The 16,809-nt window shown below is 43.4% G+C and overlaps 1 protein-coding gene across 4 annotated transcripts in view; it reads left to right on the forward strand.

The window, feature by feature from the left end:
- kcnip3a (Kv channel interacting protein 3a, calsenilin) overlaps positions 1–16,809 on the forward strand; it is a 65,272-nt gene that overhangs the window by 37,540 nt on the left and 10,923 nt on the right. The gene's annotated exons all lie outside the window — the stretch shown is intronic.

Consider the following 16,809-nt stretch of genomic DNA (forward strand, 5'->3'; position numbering starts at 1 on the left):
ATCAACGGTTTTCTGCATTTGAATTTTATCACCAATGAAATTTGGAACAGTTACAACTTGTTGCTTACATGTTAATTGATTAATAATATTTATTAAGTATTAATACGTTTATAGACAATATATGAAAATAATATATGGACAAATATAACCAACAGGACCCATTGTGCTGGTTTTTAAGTATATCTAAAGGATTTAAATTTAACTCTAGTATTTGTAGTCTTTCTTAGTGGATGTCAATCATTTGGAGAGTGATCAAATAGTGATGTCCACACTGCCTCCTATAACAAACTAAGATAAGTTCATTTTGGTTTATTTTATAATGTCTAGATTACATTACAGAAAAGTACAAACACAAGTCATGAAACATAGACGCGAAGACAAAGTAACTGTGGTGTTTAGCAGGTGATGAGCCCTTCAGATCAGAGATGTCAAATTTATTTTACATAGTGGGCCACATACAGTCCAGTATGAGCTTAAGGAGTCCAGACCAATGAAAGTCCTCTTTCTATCAGTGCAAAGATGTTTTAACTACATGTTAATATATTAACATAAGGAGTGCAATTTGAACAATATGTCTGACTTTTTCTATAAGCTTGACTCTGTGAGCTTAAATCATAAGAAATAAATGTTTGAAATTACAACACTCCTTGTAAAAAGAAAATGAAAATAAAAATAAAGAAAGAAATATACATATATAAGTCGAGCAGACACACAGGTAAAAGCACGTGTTCACAAATTATGAAACACGTGTACAGGAGTAATTTAAGATACTGAAATTTAACTTTTCAAAATGTTTAATTCATATTTATTGCAGTTCAGTTTATTTCAAGTTCTTTATGAATAGGTGGCACAGCTAATGTGCTCTTAACCAAAAAACACATTTACCCAGGGTAGCATTTGTAGAAGAGCTATGTAAATAACAACCATACAATATTAAGCTTTATACTTTATTCTTATTAGTTATTACTTTCAAGTGACAAAAGCATAGGAACCTTTGCTTTAAGGTTTAATATGACTCGGAATGAGTGACTGAGCAGGAAACAGGGGAGGGAGGTTACAGAGGACAAGACAGAAATAAACTTCTATACTGCCAAATATCTTTTTGAAACCACAGCTATCTCCATCTGGTAATTTTCATGATGAATACAGCTTTTAGACACTTTGCATTGGCTTTATTTTTCTGATCTGGAAGCTACATCGAAGTTTTATATTGTGTATGAGTCAGACACATCGGCTAGGAGGAACTTTAGCCCATTCGACAGAACATATTGAACTCTTAGATGTTGTGTGCTTTTTTCAAATAAGACAACAGTGCATGACCTTTTTCACTTCAAGGTTCAAAAGCATTAATGTCCTAGTTTTTATGTTTTAATCAGAAATTGACATCATGTTGACAAACCTCAGCAGCCTTATTTATAGCACTCTATGTACAAGGGTCTTTGAAAAAAGCCTGAATGAAGAGTGGAAAAAAGGTCACGACTACGTCGTCTCTGTTGAGTCTTTGTTCACATTTTGTCTGTGAAGTAGAAAAATCCAATTAAAGTACTTCTAATGTTTGTTTGCCTTTTTTCTTTTTCGAAATTCTGTAGATGCTGTAATATTTGAGGGCTTTTAACATTTCTTTCTAATGTTATATTCAGAGTTGAAAAGTTTAATGGGCTTTTATTATGCCTGATACTTCATGAAGCCTTGAAGGGCTAAGAGGCAGCGTACCTTTAGGGCAGCAAAAGAAACATCAGACACTGCTCTTTGAATGATGCATTTTTTCCCTTTGACTAGAGTTTTGGGCTGAAGGCCAGCGAGTCAGAGTGCCCTACAGTCACTGTGCCAAGACAATTACAGCCGGAAGGCTCCAGTCGGCACATTAGTGCCTCTCATATGTCTCGGCATCATAAGTAATAAATTCAACAAAAACACTAGTAATGTCCTTACATAATTTATCACTCCTCTCAATCTCTACTGTCTTCAGTTCCTCCAACACCACCTCTGCCTCTTCCTCCTCTTCTCCTCCAATACTAGAGCCTACACCCAGGTTTAGCATTACTTCACATCAATTATACATAAAGTATCGAACAAGCTTTCTCTGAGACTGCCTAAATATGGAGCCCCGAGTACTCCTCCAGGACCCTGAAGGACACTGGCCATCCCTGAGTAGCCTCCAAAATTCCCATCATGTGCCTTCATCTATTTAACTACCTACTTCAACATCTCCCACTAAGACTTTCCCAACTGCAGTGTCATTATCCCACTCCTGGATCATCTTCTAATTGCCTTAATCATCTTTAAGTACTTGTCACCAGAATGTTTGCGTCATCACCGATACAGGAAGTGGAATATATATCTGCTATTGTAGTTGGATGGATTTTAAGTTTTTTCTACATTAGGTCGTTAGGTCCATATATATTTGGACACTGACACAAGTTGTTGTTTGTTTGTTTGGGTTTTTTTTTTTTTTTTTTTTTTTACCCGTTTACTGAAACATACTCCATTTTAAATTATATGATGGACATAATGGGTAGACTTTCAGCTTTTATTTGAAGGTGTATATATATATATATATATATATATATATATATATATTAGGGGTGCAACGATACTCGTATCGATATCGAACCGTTCGATACAGTGCTTTCGGTTCGGTACGCATATGTATCGTACGATACAACATTTTTAATTTATTTTATCAAATTTCCTTCTGACGATGCTGTCTGTGTTGAGCGCTCAGTGGATCTGCGCTCGACAGTGCAGCCTAGGCGGAGTAGTCGAACACAGATTCACTGAGCGCAGGGCAAGCTAGCTAGACAGAAGTTAAGCTCGTTGCAACATGGCAAATTGAACCTCCCCCACCCTCATTCAGATCTGGCGTTTGGAACTATTTTGGTTTTCATGTGACGTATGACCCTGAAGGTAAGCACGTCATGGACAAAAGTAAAACAGTATGTTGGATGTGCCAGCAATGCTCAATTGGTGGGAACTAGTGTGTTAGCGCAGTTAGCTCGTTAATGTGTTGACGTCTTCCAGCCCCACTCATGAGGCGATCCGCGGTAGCTCGTTAACGGAGATTTGCCGTGTTGTGACCTTAACGTCATTTCAGATTAACGCTGACAGCACTAGTGGGAACACAACGAATATGACTGCACATTTACTCAGACATCATCCTAGTGCAAAGACAAGTGGAAGCAGACAAAAACAAGCACGCATGCTACAAACTTTACCCGAGTCATTTAGACAGCCGTTAGCACATGATTCTCCTTATGGGGACCTGATATGTTTAATATGCTGCTGAGAATATAGCCCAGAAGAAGCGTATAGTATAGCTTTTATTTTGGAAAGAGACATTTCTCCATAATAAACTCTCTTTTCCAAAGATGAGTGATTCCTCAATCAGATACAGGGCTCGCAAAATCGCTAGCCCGACGTCCTGGGGCTTTTTTCCAGTCGGGCTACCAAAATCTATCTCTGCCCTGCCCGTCGGCCTATCGTAGGAAGGAAAAATATATGTCAATGCTTTTGCATTCTTTCGGAAATGTAGCTGGGTAATTATGTCATTGGCATCGGCCACTGTCAATATGTGACATACTGAAATCGCGTTTGAATTTGCGCTTGTTTTTTGCTTTCACTTTGCAATCGCGTGAACTGTGTATAGAAAGCGACAGTACTGATTGGTGAGTGATGATAATTTGCGCACCAATTCCTCTGACATCGTCTTATCAATCGTTAGCTTACTATGCAAACATGACAAGTGAAATCTCCTGCAGCTTAAACATGTGAGAGGTTGATCGCGCAGAGAATCGCTGAGCGTTATGTTAGTGCGTGTGTAAAAGCAGCAGGATATATATTTTAGTTCTGCTGAGCCAGATAAGACAGGTCAGGGTGAAGAAGTGACAAAACGGAAAGGTTATGACAAATCAGACTATAAGGCAAAAAGAAAGTGCAGCTTTATGGTTTCATGGACAAAAGAATTTCTGTGGCTGCAATATGACGAGCTAAATAACCAGGGCTGCACATAAGTGGTCCGCAGGTGCGCATTCGCTGTCAAAATAAAAACCCGCACAAGATAAGAAGTTGCAACGCGTGTTTGCGTACATAAGATTTTAAGGAAGAGGACAGACATTTGTTTAGAACTCTTAAAGATGTCGAAGAAGCTCCTTTAAGCAATTACTGTGATGTTCCTCCACCTCCAAAGAAATGTCAGAAGGAGTCCGAATTACAAAAGAAGCACGTATTCTCGGAAATGTGGTTGCAGGAGGTGAGCTGGCTTCAAACAAATGATGAACGCACAGAGATGTGGTGCAGAATGTGCCGTGAAAATTTAATAAATGACAAATTAATAAAAAGGCATGAACATTTTTTTTGTATCGAAAAAATATCGAACCGTGACACCAAAGTATCGAACCGAACCGTACCGTGAATTTTGTTGTATCGTTGCACCCCTAATATCTATATATATATATATATATATATATATATATATATATATATATATATATATATATATATATATAGATGGATGGATGGATGGATAGATAGATAGATATAAAAGCTTTCAAATAAAAGCTTTCAAATAAAAGCTGAAAGTCTACCCATTATGTCCATATATATGTATATATATATATTAGGGGTGCAACGATACTCGTATCGATATTGAACCGTTCGATACAGTGCTTTCGGTTCGGTACGCATATGTATCGAACAATACAACATTTTTAATTTATTTTATCAACTTTCCTTCTGATGGTGCTGTCTGTGTTGAGCGCTCAGTGGATCTGCGCTCGACAGTGCAGCCTAGGCGGAGTAGTCGAACACAGATTCACTGAGCACAGGGCAAGCTAGCTAGACAGAAGTTAAGCTAGTTGCAACATGGCAAATTGAACCTCCCCCACCCTCATTCAGGTCTGGCGTCTGGAACTATTTTGGTCTTCATGTGACGTATGACCCTGAAGGTAAGCAGTCATGGACTAAAGTAAAACAGTATGTCAGATGTGCCAAGCAATGCTCAATTACATGAGTGGGAACTAGTGTGTTAGCGCAGTTAGCTCGTTAATGTGTTGACGCTGTCCAGCCCCACACACGGGGCAATCCGCGGTAGCTCGTTAACGGAGATTTGCCGTGTTGTGGCGTTAACCTCATTTCAGATTAAGGCTGACAGCACTAGTGGGAACACAACGAATATGACTGCACATTTACCCGATAGCATCCTAGTGCAAAGACAAGTGGAAGCAGACAAAAACAACAAGCACGCATACAAACTTTACCGAGTCATTTAGACTCGGTAAAGTTAGCACATGATTCTCCTTATGGGGACCTGATATGTTTAATATGCTGCTGAGAATATAGCCCAGAAGAAGCGTATAGTATAGCTTTTATTTTGGAAAGAGACATTTCTCTGTAATAAACTCTCTTTTCCAAAGATGAGTGATTCCTCAATCAGATACAGGGCTCGCAAAATCGCTAGCCCGACGTCCCGGTGCTAGCGATTTTTCCAGTCGGGCTACCAAAATCTATCTCTACCCTGCCTGTCGGGCTATCATAGGAAGGAAAAATATATGTCAATGCTTTTGCATTCTTTTGGAAATGTAGCTGGGTAATTATGTCATTGGCATCGGTGAGCCACTGTCAATATGTGACATATTGAAATCGCGTTTGAATTTGAGCTTGTTTTTTTGTGAGAGGTTGATCGCGCAGAGAATCGCTGAGCGTTATGTGAATGCGTGTGTAAAAGCAGCAGGATATATATTTGAGTTCTGCTGAGCCAAATAAGACAGGTCAGGGTGAAGAAGTGACAGCCAAAGAAAAGCTTACCACAAAACGGAAAAGTTATGACAAATCAGACTATAAGGCAAAAAGAAAGTGCAGCTTTATGGTTTCATGGACAAAAGAATTTCTGTGGCTGCAATATGACGAGCTAAATAACCAGGTCTACACATAAGTGGTCCGCAGGTGTGCATTCGCTGTCAAAATAAAAAACGCGCACAAGATAAGAAGTCGCAACGCGTGTTTGCATACATAAGATTTTCAGGAGGAGGACAGACATTTGTTTAGAACTCATAAAGATGTCGAAGAAGCTCCTTTAAGCAATTACTTTGGTGTTCCTCCACCTCCAAAGAAATGTCAGAAGGAGTCCGAACCACAAAAGAAGCGCGTATTCTCGGAAAAGTGGTTGCAGGAGGTGAGCTGGCTTCAAACAAATGATGAACGCACAGAGAGGTGGTGCAGAATGTGCCGTGAAAATTTAATAAATGACAAATTAAAAAGGCATGAACATTTTTTTTGTATCGAAAAAATATCGAACCGTGACACCAAAGTACCGAACCGAACCGAACCGTGAATTTTGTGTATCGTTGCACCCCTAATATATATATATATATATATATATATATATATATATATATATATATATATATATAGATAGATAGATAGATAGATAGATATAGTAGGGGTGCAACGATACACAAAATTCACAGTTCGGTTCGGTTCGGTACTTTGGTGTCACGGTTCGATATTTTTTCGATACAAAAAAAATGTTCATGCCTTTTTAATTTGTCATTTATTAAATTTTCACGGCACATTCTGCACCACCTCTCTGTGCGTTCATCATTTGTTTGAAGCCAGCTCACCTCCTGCAACCACTTTTCCGAGAATATGCGCTTCTTTTGTGGTTCGGACTCCTTCTGACATTTCTTGGAGGTGGAGGAACATCACAGTAATTGCTTAAAGCTTAGAGCTTCTTCGACATCTTTAAGAGTTCTAAACAAATGTCTGTCCTCCTCCTGAAAATCTTATGTAAGCAAACACGCGTTGCAACTTCTTATCTTGTGGCGTTTTTTATTTTGACAGCCAATGTGCACCTGCGGACCACTTATGTGCAGCCCTGGTTATTTAGCTCGTCATATTGCAGCCACAGAAATTCTTTTGTCCATGAAACCATAAAGCTGCACTTTCTTTTTGCCTTATAGTCTGATTTGTCATAACTTTTCCGTTTTGTGGTAAGCTTTTCTTTGGCTGTCACTTCTTCACCCTGACCTGTCTTATTTGGCTCAGCAGAACTCAAATATATATCCTGCTGCTTTTACACACGCATTCACATAACGCTCAGCGATTCTCTGCGCGATCAACCTCTCACAAAAAAACAAGCTCAAATTCAAACGCGATTTCAATATGTCACATATTGACAGTGGCTCACCGATGCCAATGACATAATTACCCAGCTACATTTCCAAAAGAATGCAAAAGCATTGACATATATTTTTCCTTCCTATGATAGCCCGACAGGCAGGGTAGAGATAGATTTTGGTAGCCCGACTGGAAAAATCGCTAGCACCGGGACGTCGGGCTAGCGATTTTGCGAGCCCTGTATCTGATTGAGGAATCACTCATCTTTGGAAAAGAGAGTTTATTACAGAGAAATGTCTCTTTCCAAAATAAAAGCTATACTATACGCTTCTTCTGGGCTATATTCTCAGCAGCATATTAAACATATCAGGTCCCCATAAGGAGAATCATGCGCTAACGGCTGTCTAAATGACTCGGGTAAAGTTTGTAGCATGCGTGCTTGTTGTTTTTGTCTGTTTCCACTTGTCTTTGCACTAGGATGATGTCGACATAAATGTGCAGTCATATTCGTTGTGTTCCCACTAGTGCTGTCAGCGTAAATCTTGTTGAAATGACGTTAACGCCACAACATGGCAAATCTCCGTTAACGAGCTACCTCGGATCGCCCCGTGCGTGGGGCTGGATGGCCAACACGTTAATGAGCTAACTGCGCTAACACACTAGTTCCCACCCATGTAATTGAGCATTGCTGGCACATCCAACATACTGTTTTGCTTTAGTCCATGACGCGCATAACTTCAGGGTCATACGTCACATGAAAACCAAAATAGTTCCAAATGCCAGATCTGAATGAGGGTGGGGGAGGTTCAATTTGCCATGTTGCAAGGAGAACTTAACTTCTGTCTCGCTAGCTTGCCTTGCGCTCAGTGAATCTGCAGTCGACTACTCTGCCTAGGCTGCACTGTCGAGCGCAGATCCACTGAGGGCTCAACACAGACAGCACCGTCAGAAGGAAAGTTGATAAAATAAATTAAAAATGTTGTATTGTTCGATACATATGCGTACCGAACTGAAAGCACTGTATCGAACGGTTCAATATGTATCATTGCACCCCTAAAATATATATATATATATATATATATATATATATATATATAAACACCCAGCACGCCCCTGCGGGCGGTTTATCCTTCAAGCTCGGGTCCTCTACCTGGCCTGGGAGCTTGAGGGTCCTGCCAGTATCTTAGCTGTTCCCAGGACTGCGCTCTTCTGGACAGAGATCTCCGATGTTATTCCCGGGATATATATATATATATATATATATAGATATATATATATAGATATATATATATATATATATATATAGATAGATAGATATAGATAGATAGATAGATATATATATATATATATATATATATATATATATATATATACATATATATATATATATATATAGATAGATAGATAGATAGATAGATAGATATAGATTAGAGATGGACCGATCCGATATTACGTATCGGTATCGGTCCGATACTGACCCAAATTACTGGATCGGATATCGGTGAGAAATAAAAAATGTAATCTGATCCATTAAATATCAAAAAAGCACCTCACAAAACTTGCTACACGGCGTAACTCGGCTCATAACCGTAGCACGTTGCAGCAATATGCATCACGTAATAGAGAGGCTGTGTGTATTTGTAGCCTTGCTAGCAAACCAGCATTTCATCTCTGAGGAAGTTATCCCAGAGAGAAGTAAAGCAAGTGTGTAAGTTCATCTCTGAATGTCTGTAAAGCATTCCCATGTTAAGCTTAACAACAGATATTAGGAGCGACTGCCTCTCTCTCTCTCTCTCTCCTGTTGCTACTTCAATCGTGAAACTGCTTAATGATCAGCTGATCGGCTTTACTGTCTGGAGTCCGTCTCTCTTCTTAGTTTTTGGCCCACTTTGCACCAGAAAGAGGAAACCAGCGGCTGAACAACAGCAGCACGTTTAAGCTTGATAAGCTGTTGTTAGAATTTATTTAATATTACTTTGTACACCAGGATCCTTTTCTACGCAGCTGACGGCTGGTAACTGTGCAGGGGCGGATCTAGCAAAGTTTAGCCAGGGGGGCCGATAGGGCATGAACAGGGAAAAGGGGGCACAAAGACATACTTTTCTTTCTTATTCTCATTTAAAATGTCGAGCTTTTAATAAATAATTATCTGACTCTTACACCCAAAGTTTTAATCTGATGTAAAATCTATAGAAGTCCATTACTGTATATAGTAACTGTTAAGTCTAATATACCCTAGTAAGCTATAGTACTTTTTCCTTTGGGAAGATACCATCTGTGCAGTCTGCAATTCTGTTGAAGAAAGATGTTGAATCTATTTAATTATTCTTGAAAAATAATTTATTTCTGTGCATTTTTGCCCCTGCATCAACTTAAATTTGATTACATCGATTAAGCATCATGAGGTGGAGGGTGGTTTGTTTGTTTTTTGCTGGGAGTTTGCAACCCTATTAGTTAGGTTGCTTAATATTTCTGCCAAGTACTCTTTAAAATACCAGAATAGGAAGGATTGAGTAGGTTTAAGTTTATTAGATTGATCATCCATCCATCCATCTTCATCCGCTTTATCCGGGGCCGGGTCGCGGGGGCAGCAGCCTAAGCAAAGAGGCCCAGACCTCCCTCTCCCCAGCCACCTCCTCCAGCTCATCCGGGGGAACACCAAGGCGTTCCCAGGCCAGCCGAGAGATATAATCTCTCCAGCGTGTCCTGGGTCTGCCCCGGGGCCTCCTCCCGGTGGGACATGCCTGGAACACCTCACCCAGGAGGCGCCCAGGGGGCATCCTTGTCAGATGCCCAAACCACCTCAGCTGGCTCCTTTCGATGTGGAGCAGCAGCGGCTCTACTCTGAGCCCCTCCCGGATAGCCGAACTTCTCACCCTATCTCTAAGGGAGATGCCAGCCACCCTTCGGAGGAAGCTCATTTCCGCCGCTTGTATCCGCGATCTCGTCCTTTCGGTCACTACCCACAGCTCGTGGCCATAGGTGAGGGTAGGGACGTAGATCGACCGGTAAATTGAGAGCTTCGCTTTTACACTCAGCTCCCTCTTCACCACGACGGACCGGTGCAGCGTCTGCATTACTGCAGCCGCAGCCCCAATCCGTCTGTCGATCTCCGGCTCCCTTCTCCCATCACTCGCGAACAAGACCCCGAGATACTTGAACTCCTCCACTTGGGGCAGGACCTCATCCCCGACCCGGAGTGGGCACTCCACCCTTTTCCGGCTGAGAACCATGGCCTCAGATTTGGAGGTGCTGATCCTCATTCCCGCTGCTTCACACTCGGCTGCGAACCGCTCCAGTGCGAGCTGGAGGCCCTCACCCGATGAAGCCAACAGAACCACATCATCCGCAAAGATCAGAGATGAGATCCTGAGGCCACCAAAGCGAATGCCCTCCGCCACTTGGCTGCGCCTAGAAATCCTGTCCATAAAAATTATGAACAGAACCGGTGACAAAGGGCAGCCCTGGCGGAGCCCATCACCCACCGGGAACGAGTCCGACTTATTGCCGGCAATGCGAACCAAGCTCTTGCAACGGTTGTATAGGGATCGAATGGCCCGTAGCAATGGGCCAGACACCCCATACTCCCGCAACACCTCCCACAGGACACCCCGAGGGACACGGTCGAATGCCTTCTCCAAGTCCACAAAACACATGTAGACTGGTTGGGCAAACTCCCATGCACCCTCAAGTATCCTCGAGAGGATGAAGAGCTGGTCCAGTGTTCCGCGACCAGGACGAAAACCGCATTGTTCCTCCTGCATCAGAGGTTCGACTAGCGGACGAACTCTCCTTTCCAGCACCCTGGCATAGACTTTCCCGGGGAGGCTGAGGAGTGTGATCCCCCTGTAGTTGGAACACACCCTCCGGTCCCCCTTCTTAAAGATGGGGACCACCACCCCGGTCTGCCAATCCACGGGTACTGCCCCTGATCTCCACACAACATTGCAGAGGCGTGTCAGCCAGGACAGCCCTACAACGTCCAGAGCCTTCAGGAACTCGGGGCGGACCTCATCAACACCAGGGGCTCTGCCACCAAGGAGTTGTTTAACTGCCTCAGTGACCTCGCCCCCAGAAATTGGCGGGTCATTCCCCTCATCCCCAGACTCTGCTTCCTCCTCGGAAGACGCGTCAGTGGGATTAAGGAGGTCCTCGAAGTATTCCTTCCACCGCCTGACAATTTTCTCAGTCGACGTCAGCAGCGCTCCGCCAGCACTATACACAGTGCAGGTAGAGCACCGCTTTCCCCTCCTGAGACGCCTGACGGTTTGCCAGAACCTCTTCGAGGCAGTCCGAAAGTCTTTTTCCATGGCCTCTCCAAACTCCTCCCACACCCGAGTTTTTGCTTCAGCCACTGCCCGAGCCGCATTCCGCTTGGCCTGTCGATACCTGTCGGCTGCCTCCGGAGTCCCACAGGCTAACCAAGCCCGATAGGACTCCTTCTTCAGCCTGGTGGCTCCCTTCACCTCTGGTGTCCACCATTTGGTTCGGGGATTACCACCACGGCAGGCACCAACCACCTTGCGGCCGCAGCTCAATGCAGCAGCTTCGGCAATGGAGGCGCTGAACATGGTCCATTCGGACTCGATGTCCCCCGCCTCCCTCGGAATGCTGTTGAAGCTCTGCCGGAGGTGTGAGTTGAAGATCTCGCGGACTGGGGCCTCTGCTAGTCGTTCCCAGCACACCCTCACTACGCGTTTAGGTGCACCAGGTCTGTCCAGCGTCCTCCCCCGCCACCTGATCCAACTCACCACCAGGTGGTGATCAGTTGACAGCTCAGCTCCTCTCTTTACCCGAGTGTCCAGAACATATGGTCGCAGGTCTGGTGATACGATTACAAAATCGATCATCGACCTACGGCCTAGAGCGTCCTGGTGCCACGTGCACTTATGGACACTCTTATGTTCGAACAAGGTGTTCGTTATGGCCAAACTGTGATTAGCACAGAAGTCCAATAACAAAGCACCGCTCGGGTTCAGATCAGGGAGGCCGTTCCTCCCAATCACGCCCCTCCAGGTCTCGCTGTCGTTACCCACGTGAGCATTGAAGTCTCCCAGCAGGACAACAGAGTCTCCAGGTGGAGCACCTTCCAGTACCCCCCCCAGGGACTCTAAGAAGGCTGGGTACTCCGAACTGCCACTCGGCGCATAAGCGCAGATGACAGTCAGGACCCGTTCCCCGACCCTAAGGCGCAGGGAACAAACCCTCTCGTCCACCGGGAAAAACCCCAACGTACCGGCAGCAAGCCGAGGGGATATTAGAATACCCACCCCAGCCCGCCGCCTCTCACCAGGGGCAACTCCAGACTGAGACAGAGTCCAGCCCCTCTCCAGGAGACTGGTTCCAGAGCCCAAGCCGTGCGTAGAGGTGAGCCCGACTATATCTAGCCGGTACCTCTCAACCTCACGCACTAACTCAGGCTCCTTCCCCACCAGAGAGGTGACATTCCATGTCCCTATTGCCAGTCTTGGCAGCCGGTGGTCAGTCCGCCAGGGCCTCCGCTCCTGGCCGCCACCCGGCACACAATGCACCCGACCCCTATGGCGCCTCCTGCGGGTGGTGGGCCTGCGGGAGGATGGGCCCATGTCGCCTCTTCGGGCTGTGCCCGGCCGGGCCCCATGGACTAAGGCCCGGCCACCAGACGCTCGCCCTCGGGCACCCTCCCCGGGCCTGGCTCCAGGGCGGGGCCCCGGTAACCCTATCCCGGGCAGGGTAAACTGTTCCCTCGGTGTTTTTTTCATTGGGGTCTTCTGAATCGCTCTTTGTCTGGTCCCTCACCCAGGACCAATTTGCCATGGGAGACCCTACCAGGGGGCAAAAGCCCCCAGACAACATAGCCCCTGGGATCCCTGGGACACACAAACCCCTCCACCACGATAAGGTTGCGATTCACGGAGGAGTAGATTGATCAGTGTTGCTGAAGTATGAAATATTTTGGGCGCAGTGTATTTTTTTATTTTTATTTTTTTTACTTTACATACAGGTATAACAGAATAGCTTTAGTGTTGTTATTTATTTAAACTTGAGTATAAACTTATACAAAATGCAGCAAGATATTAAAAAAACGTTTTATTGATTAAAAAAAACACCATATCGGATTCATATCGGTATCGGCAGATATCCAAATTTATGATATCGGTATCGGACATAAAAAAGTGGTATCGTGCCATCTCTAATAAATATATATATATATATATATATATATATACATACATACACACACACATACATACATACATACATACATACATACATACATACATACACACACACAGTGGGGCAAAAAAGTATTTAGTCAGCCACCGATTGTGCAAGTTCCCCCACTTAAAATGATGACAGAGGTCAGTAATTTGCACCAGAGGTACACTTCAACTGTGAGAGACAGAATGTGAAAAAGAAAAATCCATGAATTCACATGGTAGGATTTGTAAAGAATTTATTCGTAAATCAGGGTGGAAAATAAGTATTTGGTCAATAACAAAAATACAACTCAATACTTTGTAACATAACCTTTGTTGGCAATAACAGAGGTCAAACGTTTACTATAGGTCTTTACCAGGTTTGCACACACAGTAGCTGGTATTTTGGCCCATTCCTCCATGCAGATCTTCTCAAGAGCAGTGATGTTTTGGGGCTGTCGCCGAGCAACACGGACTTTCAACTCCCGCCACAGATTTTCTATGGGGTTGAGGTCTGGAGACTGGCTAGGCCACTCCAGGACTTTCAAATGCTTCTTACGGAGCCACTCCTTTGTTGCCCGGGCGGTGTGTTTTGGATCATTGTCATGTTGGAAGACCCAGCCTCGTTTCATCTTCAAAGTTCTCACTGATGGAAGGAGGTTTTGGCTCAAAATCTCACGATACTTGGCCCCATTCATTCTGTCCTTAACACGGATCAGTCGTCCTGTCCCCTTGGCAGAAAAACAGCCCCATAGCATGATGTTTCCACCCCCATGCTTCACAGTAGGTATGGTGTTCTTGGGATGCAACTCAGTATTCTTCTTCCTCCAAACACGACGAGTTGAGTTTATACCAAAAAGTTCTACTTTGGTTTCATCTGACCACATGACATTCTCCCAATCCTCTGCTGTATCATCCATGTGCTCTCTGGCAAACTTCAGCCGGGCCTGGACATGCACTGGCTTCAGCAGCGGAACACGTCTGGCACTGCGGGATTTGATTCCCTGCCGTTGTAGTGTGTTACTGATGGTGACCTTTGTTACTTTGGTCCCAGCTCTCTGCAGGTCATTCACCAGGTCCCCCCGTGTGGTTCTGGGATCTTTGCTCACCGTTCTCATGATCATTTTGACCCCACGGGATGAGATCTTGCGTGGAGCCCCAGATCGAGGGAGATTATCAGTGGTCTTGTATGTCTTCCATTTTCTGATGATTGCTCCCACAGTTGATTTTTTCACACCAAGCTGCTTGCCTATTGTAGATTCACTCTTCCCAGCTCTTTGGTCTTGGCCATGGCGGAGTTTGGAGTCTGACTGGTTGAGGCTGTGGACAGGTGTCTTTTATACAGATGATGAGGTCAAACAGGTGCCATTCATACAGGTAACGAGTGGGGGACAGAAAAGCTTCTTACAGAAGACGTTACAGGTCTGTGAGAGCCAGGGATTTTCCTTGTTTGAGGTGACCAAATACTTATTTTCCACCCTGATTTACGAATAAATTCTTTACAAATCTTACCATGTGAATTCATGGATTTTTTTTTTTCACATTCTGTCTCTCACAGTTGAAGTGTACCTCTGGTGCAAATTACTGACCTCTGTCATCATTTTACGTGGGGGAACTTGCACAATCGGTGGCTGACTAAATACTTTTTTGCCCCACTGTATATAGATATAGATATATGACTTCTTCCAGATATATAAGTGATGTGAGTTTTTTTCTGTCATTTACATTCATGCTACTGTGTTTGTGTTTTAAATGGAAAGTCAAGAGCTCAATAAATCAAAATCTAAGTGTGATGCTAAAGGAAGTTAAATCTAAAGTGAATACAGGTATTGTGGTATGAGGTGGTAAAGATCTTCTAGCTCCAAGAGTGTGTTGATTCCATCAGCAGCAACAAAGACGGGTACTATGGATGTTTTGACAACTAGCACATTTCCACATTTAGCATCAGCAATACATTAGTGGTCGCTTATTAATCAGAAGATGCCGTGGCCTATTTGATGAATTATTTATATCATCAGCACTCAACAAAAGCTCCTTTGATTTCACCCTACGAAAAATATTCACTCATTGGCACTTGTTGTGTGTGTTTGTGTAAATGTGTGTGTGCTTATAGTTCAGTTAAGTGATGTGATCTAAAACCAAACCACTGACCTTTCAGGCCGGTGCTCTCTGATGTCGATTTTTGGGATCAGTCCAGGTTGGACCTATTTTGGGATGAAATCGATGGCAGAGGTAGCCTTGGCTTTAGAGATGTATGAGCCCTATTTCGGGGCTTTCTGATACCAGTATCTGGTGTTTTACTGGCGGTTTGTGTTGGATATTTTAAGTGACAAGTGGCGTCAGTGTACGGTAAGAAAAGATAAGGAGGAAGTGAGTATTTCACTCTGTTCATCTCTGGTTTCTTTGCTCATTTTCATGTTTCTTAGAAGCCCTTTAGATCAATTTAATAAATTACTCAGAATTTATGATTCATATCATCAATTTCCCAAAGCTGGTGCATTTAGAAAATGCTTTCAGTTAAACAGGACCTACTGTGCTTCTTCTTGTTTTATCTAATATGGCCAAAGTTTCAAATAAGTTCAGCATATGTGCAATTAATTCCTCTGAAAGGAAAGCTCGGGGTTTAGACTTTAGCTTTGACACTTTTTTCTACTCTTGAAACTTCTATAATATCAGCCCACCTTCTGTTTGCAAGGGGCAGCCAATCAGAAGGCAATCAACTAAAAGTGAGAGGAGCTTTAATGCTGTTTGTTTCAGATCACTGATGAGCTGAGGGGCTACACTAAGGCACAGTAAAAGATGACAAGATTTCTTTGAACTGTGAATCAATAAAATCAAAATAGCAGGCAGTAGTGGACTGGCAAGTGGAAGCACCAAAACATTTCCCAGTGGCTTAAAGGTCATTTTAGCCTGCCGTGAATTTGAGCAGCAATATTATAAAAGTGCGAATGAGTTGAGGGAACTATCAGACCACAGCAGATCTGTCTCTAGCGTCCTCCTCTGCCATATCTTCCCTTTACGGATCCTCCATCATTACATCCATGAGATTTCTCTGTGGTCTTCAACTTCTCCTCCTCCCTGCAGCTCCATCTTTAACATCCTTTCTCCGGTATATTCACTTTGCCTCCTCTGCACATGTCCAAACTGCTCAACCTGAGCTGTTCCTCTGATGCACTTATTTCTAATCTTGTCCATCCTGGTCACCTCCAGCATCATCAATCAGCCCCGTATGTGCTTAATGTAAGAGCTGTCATTTTTAATTATTATTTTCTTATTTTAATGGCTCCATCCTCCAGGATCTGAAAAACAAATGATGTGAGATGTTTGTCACTTTCAGTTGTTTAATGCTGTTTATTTAGAGCAATATGCTTAAGAAGCTGCATTTTATGGTCTTAGGAGTTAATACAATCCACTAATGGTAGACTCTGTTACCTATGATTTATCGCTGGCTTTTATTGTTAAAGTTTCAAATTGAATGAGTAGGAAATTATAGAAGGTCTGCATGGACATAACTGTG

This window comes from Neolamprologus brichardi, chromosome 12, assembly GCF_056152115.1.
Source record: "Neolamprologus brichardi isolate AB-2024 chromosome 12, ASM5615211v1, whole genome shotgun sequence".
Taxonomy (NCBI): domain Eukaryota; kingdom Metazoa; phylum Chordata; class Actinopteri; order Cichliformes; family Cichlidae; genus Neolamprologus; species Neolamprologus brichardi.